We start from the raw sequence: 9521 nt of genomic DNA, 5'->3' as shown, positions 1-9521 counted from the left end.
ATATGCCTGCTGGAAATGTTCGCGGGGAGTGCCTCAGTTGGCTTCAGTAATAGGATCTCCCTCTGCTCCTTCCTTCATTGTTGCTAGGCAGTAATAGAAATGGTTTGGAGTTGTTTTAACCCAGAATTGTGGTGTATAAAATCCATTCCGTAGTTCTTGAGCTGCTGCACAGGCAGGCAGCAGTTTAAATGTGGGCTTTGACAGATGCTGTCTTCTGACAGAGCAGAATTTAACGTCACTGCTTGGCTGAATCCCACGTGATTGTTTGCATTCATTTTGACTAAATCCGAAGGCAGACAGGAAGCTTTACAGGCTCTTGCTCTTATTTGATAAATGATACATACTTAGTTCGTGCACAGTGATAGGTGAATAGTATAAAAATTGTATGATCATTAAGTGAAAAATTGAGGGTTTTTACAGATTGTTTTCACTTTTCCTTGACGCTGCAATTTAGATTCTCTGGGAGATTTTTAATCCTAGATGTTGTAGTCCCGTATTCCAAAAGCTGTTCTGCAGTGCAAGGGAATTATAAGCATTTAAATGCTGAAGCTTGATTTAACCCATTTGTCTCTCTGGGAGTACAAATGGTCTCTGCCTTCATGCCAAAGAAAAGATAGAAGTGCCTTTCTTTGCTCATGTTTCCTTTACACATTCTTACTCTTTAAAAGCTGCTTTTTGTTATCTGAGGTTATTCAGTTAGGCTGATCAACACTGATTTATAAGCACATGCTGTTAAGCTGCCTCTCTGCTGTTAATAGCTTTCTGCTATGGTCTGGCATTGCAAAGGCAGGGGCACTTCATTTCAATTATTGATGAACCTAAAATGTCTTTTGTCTGTTACAGACATACCTATGTCATGAAATTTTTCTTTTTGGTCCTAAGGAAACCTGTGTTTCTTTCATTTCTCTCCTTTCAATGACTGACCCTTCTGTGCTGAAGGATCTCATTATATTTACTATATAAATAAAATACCATAATACCTGAGAAAATAGAGACCTAGCAGCATACTTACCCAGGTATTTATTAGTCACTGTCTTTGCCCACTCTGTTTTGAAAAGCTAATGACTGGCTCTTCAGACCTTTTTTTGACAAGGAGTAAAGAAACTGTGACTTATCTGGTGTGTCTGATTCCTAGTGCTGGGGGTGGGCATGTCCCTAACTGGGAAATAAGGCTTCCCCAGGCAGTCAGTGTGTTTTATTATTCTAGATGCATAATATGATAGTTTACTAGAAGCATAATCAGATTTAGATCCTCCTAACTAAATCATCTATGTACACTAACTTTCTCTATTAATTTAGTCTTGTTTGTAATGCGTGAGTTTCCTAACCTCATAACGATTTCCACAAATCCTTTGATCCTATCTGAGGACATTTTAGGATCATGAGCATATTTCCTAAATAGTAATTATAAATATTAAGTGTGTATCAGTAAAGACTTTCTATCTCCTCCGGTCTAAACAAATCAGTGTTTAAAAAATGGAGGGGAGGGGTCAGTGTGGGGGTAGAGCATGAGAAGAGGTCCTGTGTGCAGCACCACTTACTGCTCTGGGAGCTTGATGAATAATTGAGAATCAGTGCATTGAGATGTTCCATATGTCCCCAGATGACTCCATTTCCCACCTAGACACACAAAGCTTTCTGCTGCCCTGTGTAATATCCACAATTTGGTGTAGTCTGTTGCTGGAGCGCACAAACATGTGAGAGCATGGCCAGGAGTCGTCCCAGTTTGCTGCACTCTGGGCTAGGGGTAGGAAACCAGGTGGGTTATTCATGTGGTCAGTGCACCCAGGCAGAAGGAAGGAATGCTTTTGTCAAACACAAACATGTAAATCTGCCTCTGAATTTGCAATTTTCAGACAAGACTAATTTCCCTTGTATTTGGGAAACAAGTTCAGATCTCAACAGAATGGTTACTAAAATCTGTGCTGTTTCAATTTAATTTATTTGCTACTGCTTCACTGGTTCCTAAAGCTTGGGACCTATTGGAAGGGGGAGAGCTGTTTTTATTTTTCTATAAATGCTCATTAGTAAACATTAAAGGTACAAAAAATCCCAAGGACTGTTTTTCTAAAGAGAATCCTTTTTAAAGTAAATTTAGAAGGGAACAGACATCAGCGCTGGCTTTTAATTAAATGGCCATATCCCTTGTGTGTAGCCTGTAAAGTTCAGGCAGAGCTGTTGTCTGTTGGTATGTGTAAAAATTGTCATCTTGCCTTGTGAACAAATTGAGTATTGAATTCTTAAATATTAATGACCAATTTCTTTTGTTCATTCTATTTTTTTTTCAAATAAAGTATGAGCATGAGTTTGCATATTTGCTCATCTTACAGAAAAGTAAGAAAAAACTTTAATTTTTGTACTACTTTCCATCTGGGAGTGACTGGTTAGAGTAGAAGTTTTGGGAACAATTTCCTTTTCATTTATAGCACTTTGTTCTTTGCTACTTTCCTAGGATACTGTGCATTTGTGGGTATTTCAGGAGGGCAGGTCTTGCTTTGGACTGGGAATAGGAGCTGCAGGTTTTGCTAATCTTGCTGGGCTGGAGGTTGGAATGAGCTTTATTTCAGCCCAGTCTCAGCACGAAGGGTCAGTTGACTGCTTGTTCTCCATGCAGGGAGTAGTGTGTTCTGTAATGTTACTATGGTTACATCCCAAATTAGAAGCTGCACTGTTAGTGCTTGAAAGGCTGCCACCTATTAAGGCTCCAAGGAGTAAGTGAAGATGTAGAGCCTGTGTGAGGAGCAGGCAGAGTTACTGTGACCAGGAACTGGAGTGCTCAGCGAGTCCTGCACACAGCACAGGAGGGAGAGCAGAGGGCTGCTCACAATTCCCTGTGCGCCTGACCACTTGGAACTGAGCAAAATGTACCAATGCAAAACAAACTTGTGGTGGTTTGGAGTGTTCTCTTCAAAAAACTTAACAAACTCTTTATGTGTCATTTTTAGAGGGTATTAGCACAGCTTTGTCTAACTGTTTTTATAATAGAGCCATTCACTAAAGTTCTGTCTTGACAGCATTAGCAGAAATTCCTCAAACTAATTTGGATTAATTGCAGTAGTCAGGCATGTACTGCTTGGCAACTTCTGCCCCTTGAGAGTTGAAATACTTAGGCCATGGGTGACCTATCACTATTCCCATGTGGATTGTGCATTCTGGATACTCCATGTGCAAAGTTCATTTTATCATAGTAAAATGGAATATTATATCAACTGTAATGCGTTGAAAACCTTTCAAGGGACAGTTCAGAATGATTAGTGGCAACATTTTCAAGGTTGGTTATTCTTGTTTTTAAGCTTTATTTTTACCTCCTGGAAATGTGTTAATACAGAGTGTCATAAATGCTTAGTTTTAATTTTCCATGGTGAGAATTATTATGTATATGGCCAGTGGCTATTCTGCTCTTTTCTTCAAAAGTAATACTTCTCCAGTAAGTTCACCTAAAGTGGAGACAGGGTTGGCAAATACTTGGAATTTGCTTGGCTGCTTTGAGATCCCAATGTGTTTCTTAGCTATCCCAGACGTGTTTGTAAGTGAAGGAAAAATAGCAATCTAGAAATGACCACAAGTGTCAGTATTGCCTGCCTTATTTTGCTTAGTAGATTTTTGCCATTGCTTAGCTGGTAGTGAAACCAGCTTTTACATTTGGTGCATTTTTTATAAATGGCCAAGATTTTGCTCTCTGTTTTAATAATACCCGAGGCATAAACTTGGTGATTTCATTAACTACTGAGTGTCATAACTTTAGAACCTGAATGCAACAATACAGATCAATCTGTAGAACTAGAAAAAGTTCCCAGTTATTACAGAACATGGATCAGGTTTTATTCAGTTGATCTTTATGTTTTAGTCCATAAGGAACATAAGCATGTCCCCAACTTCACAAAGTTGTGAGAGGGGGGAAAAATCCAAGTGATGTTTTCAAGTCAGAAGGGTGTTTCTTGGGAAGCATTTCAGGGAGATGTTCTATAATTTTAAAGCTTGTATTTTTTGTTGAGTAAACTGATGTTCTAGTGTCCAGCTAGAATTCATTCTGTTCTCCTATCACAGCTTCCTTAGAGGATCACAGGTTTGGAGTGATTCAAAATTCATTTAAAAAGCCAAAGTACAAAATATAAAGTTTTGGTCTGCTTTGATTCAGTTCTGGTTTTGTGTATTATGCAAATGTATATGGACTACTTTCCAGATGTGTTTCTGTCCTAAATATTGTGTTGTTTGCTTTGTCATATCTTTTCTTTCTTCTGTATTCTGATTTTTGGTATCTTCCCCTAGGTGTTGCATGCAGTTATTGCTGATCTCAAGTGCTAAATGCAGATTTTATTCTTCCAGAGGTTGGACAAGATAATTTCATTTGTATTGTGCAGGATTTTTGGTTTTGTGGTTCTCCCCTGATGAACTGACAAGCCAGTGCCAGCAGTAATATTTTCTGCCTGTCACAAGTGTTGCTTTTGCATTCTGTGGAGAGCAGGGACTTTATGAAGCTTTGATTCAGCACAGTAGGGAGAGGAGGCCAAGCAGCTGAAGTACCAAAATTCACAGGCAGCTTCCAGTGGGAAATGGGCTGGTGTTTTTCCCCTTACCTCATGGGTTGTTTCATCCTCCTGCCTGCACTATATGATCAAGGTACCCCTAGTACCACCCCAACATGAGAATTAGAAATAAAACCTCCAGTTCTTACAGAAAGTGGGACTCTCATGGAAGAACTGGTACTAAATATCCAATTTCAAAGCATGGCAGATGGAATGAAGGAAGATGGCATCCTGTTGGAGATAATAGGCACCAGCTTTTATGCTGAGGAAGGAAAATGTCTTGTTCCAGTTGCTGCCACCTGTCCAGGCCTTTTCTGCCCCTTTTCCCTCAGGCTATCTTCAGGCTCTTGAGGCATCCCACACTTCTCCCCCAGTAACTTAGAGAGTCTTGGCTCATCAGGCTGAGCAAAGGGTGCAGCCATCCTATCCTGCCCAGCACTCTTCCATGCTGGAGGAGCTACCTAGGTCTTTCTTTTCTTTTGTGTGGGACCAATTAAGAGATTAGCAAATGTTCATCCTCTCATTAAGTTTTTTCCCCCAGGTATGTGGTTTGTACAGGTATATGGAGACATTTGTTTGCCTCCACAATTTTTAGTACTGAAATCAGTGAGGCATTTGTTTAGTGAATGTTAAATAATGTGAAATTGAAGAACTGGACTTTCAGAGCTGTCAGAATTTCCTGTGACTTGGGGTTGAGACCTGTACTGACTCTTTCCATCTGTCACATTTGCTCAGTAGCTTTAGTATGTTAATTCCTACAGCTCCATCCTGGAGATATCCTCATTTACAGCTAATTCTGGGGGACATGAAAGGTGTACAGCAGAAATAACAGAGATTTAGCAAGTGCCTTAAATGCCTGAATCCTTTCCTTCAAGCACAGATAGATGCTTAAACTAGGAAAACCAACAAAATCTGTGGAAAAAAATCCTTTGTCCAGGGACTCAAGAGGTCCTATTCGTGTAATAAATTTCAGCAATATTTGTTCATAGCCAACAGAAAAAACCTGCATCATAAAATGGAGAATAAATCCCCTTTTAAGAGAAATTCCCTACTGCTCTTTTTCTGACATGTTGGAGAGACTGAAATTTCTCCAAACACTTTGCACATCACCCAGATCTGACTGAGCTGCTTCAGCCTGGCCAGCTGGGGAGATGTCCCAGCTACTCCCCATTTTACTGAATGTTGTTCCACCTTCATGCTTCCCTCAATTTGCTGCAGTTCCCAGTCAGTGGAGATTAAGCTGCAGACTTTCCACTTCTAAAATTCAGATTAAACTTAAATTATGCTATTCCTTGAGTGGTTTCCAAGGAAAAGGAAGCTCTGCAGTAGAAATAATGGATTTTGTCTGAATAACTGTGTTCATAATTCCTTCTGTAATCTGTGTAAGACTCTAGATTAATTTCATGAGCCTGAGGATTTTTTTTTTCACATAGATTACTAATGTAGAGTCAGTAATCAAGACTCCTAGTCCTCAAATAGTTGATTTAGAGGAAATCCTCAGGGTCTGGTTTGTAAAATGTAAATTGACAGAGAATATTGATTGAGAACTAGAGAATGTTTATTATTTTCTACTATCTTAAGCTATATTTCAAACTGAAATTCCAGGTGGTTTATTTTCTGTAATTTAGTGGCTTCTAACAGCAGAAGAAATCAGAGACAGCTCTCTTGCATCTTGTCCACCTCGAGATGTAATATTAAGAATAACCAATGCATTCTGTAGGGAAGTGTGTCTGTAAAAGAAAAAAAGACTGGTTGTATTTAATATACGAATGCTGAATTCATAAAATTTGGCCTAAAATTCAAGATGATATTTTTCTGTTAGGTATATAATCTTGCAATTCATAATCAGCATCTGCAAAGTTCTATTGCTGATCTGTCTTGCTAAAGTAAATTAATAGAGAGCATTTTGGAATCTGAAAAAACCCTTCCCACTTCTTAAAAACATACAGAAACCTGTCATCCTTGTAAAAACCCCACAAAATCTCATGACCTTGGATGATGCATATTGTAGATTCTTTGAAGTCTTCTCCTCTTGAGGATTTGTGTAATCAAACATTCAGACTTCTACAACTGCGTTTTCTGTAAGTTTTGGTTAATGTATGCTTGTTTTATCAATCTGCAAGTATTATGGTTTACATTGCATATCAGAAGATTGAACTGTGGATGAGACCAAATCTGACCTGCTTTTCTTCTATTTTTTTTCCCCCCCCTCACACCTTTGGATCTCCGTGTTAGTCTTTGCCTTGGTGTTCCTTTATCAAAAGCCCTTCTGTTGTATTTCTAGGTAACAAGCAAAATAATAAATAGAATAAAAATTCCTTCTTTATTTAATAAGGCCTGGATACAGTACAGAAAGGGAATCCCTTTGTTTGAGAATCTAGGTCACTTAGTAAGGAAAAGGTTTCCCTACTGTGAAAAATTTACATTTGCCATTTTCTTTGTTTTTTCTTTTTCTATTTTTCCTTACGATGTGCCACAATCTGTGCTCGTATGCTGTGTTTGCCTAATGACAAGAGGTTGTTTATTCCATGTAATGAAATGTCACTTCTCTGAGGTGCATGGGAGGAAGGGAGTGAGCAAGGAGATATGTCAGTAAAGTGGGAAATGCTGGGTGCAGCAGGAAAGGTTAGAGCAGCTCTCTGGAATCCCTGTTCTCCTCTCCCTGGCAGGTTGGTTGGGACCACAGCCAGAGTAAAATTGGCTGTGTGTATGCCCAGGATGATGCACACAATCTCCTGAGCCTTGTGCAATGTCCTCCATGTGGGAATAGATGCAGCAGGCTGCTCAGAGCAGGCTGGTGCAGCCCTGGGTGCCCTGTGGCTGACGGCTGTGCAGAATTTCCTGCTGTTCTCAGAGCAGGGCTGAGGCACTTGGAGATGCCTGCAGGAGCTTGTGCTGGGTGCCAGGGCTGTGGCCTGGCAAGGAGGTGAGGAGTGGTTCTGAGAAGCTGCCCTGAGCTAAGGAAAGGGTGAAACCTGAGGCATCTCCATCACCTCCCGTGGAAAATGTGCTGCCTGGAAATACCTGATCCCACTGATTGGGATCTGAGGCTGATAGTAACTTGGGGTTTTTCTTAGAACAGCTTTGAGTGGTAGTGCCTTCAGATGTTTCTTCCAACTAAGCACTAGTCAGTGACAGCAATGTCTGTTGGAGGAGATAAGGATTTTTGCTCTTCCTCCAGAATAGGCATACATTCATTCCCCCAAGAATATGCCAATGCAGAACTTGCAAAATAAGGAAGAAATATGTAGTCTGGCATTAACTCTGGATTAGTTGCTTTTTCTTACATTTTCAAAATGTCTTTTTGGAAGCACAGGAATAAATAGAAAAGTGTGAGGTCTCTGGTCTGTGTACAAATTATCAGCCTATTGAGCTATATGTAAAATTACTCTGCTGCCCTTGCTCAGAAGGTGATGCTGCTGTTTTGTTTTGGTGTTTTTCTCGTAAAAGTAGAGCACGACCTGACTAAGGCAAGGAAGTTATTGGATGAGTCTCTATGAAATTGAATCTGTTTGTGACTGGTAAAGCCATCCTAAGCACGTACAGAAAGTTCCAGGGTGCTATAACAGAGGAATCTTGTTACACTTTGTGTTGGTTTTTTTTTTCTCTCATTGAAGTCTTGGCATTGAAAGCCTAACTGTATTCCAAAACATTGTCTGCTCTTAGTGGTTTACTCATTTTTATTTCCTGACACTTTAGTGTTCAATTTGCTGGACTGAGGGGATTTTACTTTGCAACACATTGCTGTAGGAAAAAAAAAAAGAACTTATTTATTTTTTTATGACCGACATTAGACTTCTCAAAGGTGAAACAGCTATTTGGAGTACCAGGACAGATGTGAGGGCTGAAGAAGAGCTGAGAAGGTCTTGCTGCTCATGGCAGATTTCCTTCAGATAAACTGTGAAATCCCCAGGATCATCATGGATGACTGATGGTTGCTAACATGTGAGGAGCAGAAATAATGATTGTAGTGAGCCTCACCTGTGAAAGTGCTGACTGGCAGTCTGTCATCTCCTGTGGCTGTTCACAGTGGGAGGTTCCTAAAGATGAATTTGTGTGTGTGTAGAGAGTGAGAGGGCACAGCCATTTGAAAACTTTCAGAACCTGTTTCGTGATGCATTTTGGAGTCTGTTCATTTGTCATTTGTCAAGGTTATTTTTTTGCAGCAATGGATGAAGCCTATATATAATTTACAGCATAACAGGAAAATCCTAAAATCTGTTGGTTTTGTAGGGACCTTATCCTCATCTTTGAATAGGCTGGCCCCACACTATGTGAGATTGTGCCAGTTGACCTTTATTTAAGAGGATGCATTTATGCACTACCAAAAATACAGCTGAGAACAGTCTGTGATAAACCAGTTCTCCTAATGCAATGCTAGAAGCTTGGAGATAGTCTGTCTAGTGTATGGATTGTGTTTAAAATGAAAAAATTAAAGTTGGTTGCTGTCATCTTAGTGCTTTGAGAAGGGCTTAATTTAATCTTCTATACTAAAGAAAGAAGAATAATGGGGAATTTAGATATAATGCCAAAGGAAGCTGAAAGTGGAGGCAGAAGGCCAAATGGAAAAATTCCTCTTTTGTGATACAGCTAGAAGCCTTCCTGTATTTTAACTTAATGCATGATTTATTGCCACTAGAGTTAGTTTTTGATATGGCCATGTAACATCATCAGCTTTTGTGTGCTCCAGCAGGGTAGTATGAATGATGTGTTTCTTCAGGTTACCACTACCAGCAGCCATTTGCACAATCTCTTTGGTGTGTGGTATTACAGCAATAATACACAGACCCTGCTGAAGCCACGCTGGCACTAAAAACCTTGAAGGCACTTCTTGAAACATCTCCATTTCTCAAGAAGCACACAAGTAGGAAGCTTTGTTGCTGTGATGCAAATACAGCATATATTATTCTATTGTTTGTCCTCAGTATATGCATCTGTGATGTGTGACTGGGGTGCTTCTCTGTCCCAGGTGGCTTTGTTAGGTGATGATTAATA

At 39.8% G+C, this 9521-nt stretch overlaps 1 protein-coding gene across 1 annotated transcript in view; it reads left to right on the top strand.

The window, feature by feature from the left end:
* Positions 1–9521, top strand: part of CDC73 (cell division cycle 73) — a 101487-nt gene that overhangs the window by 60602 nt on the left and 31364 nt on the right. The gene's annotated exons all lie outside the window — the stretch shown is intronic.

Source organism: Geospiza fortis, unplaced genomic scaffold (genome assembly GCF_000277835.1).
Source record: "Geospiza fortis unplaced genomic scaffold, GeoFor_1.0 scaffold229, whole genome shotgun sequence".
In the NCBI taxonomy this organism is placed as follows: Eukaryota; Metazoa; Chordata; class Aves; order Passeriformes; family Thraupidae; genus Geospiza; species Geospiza fortis.
This window is presented reverse-complemented; position numbering and strand designations above follow the sequence as displayed.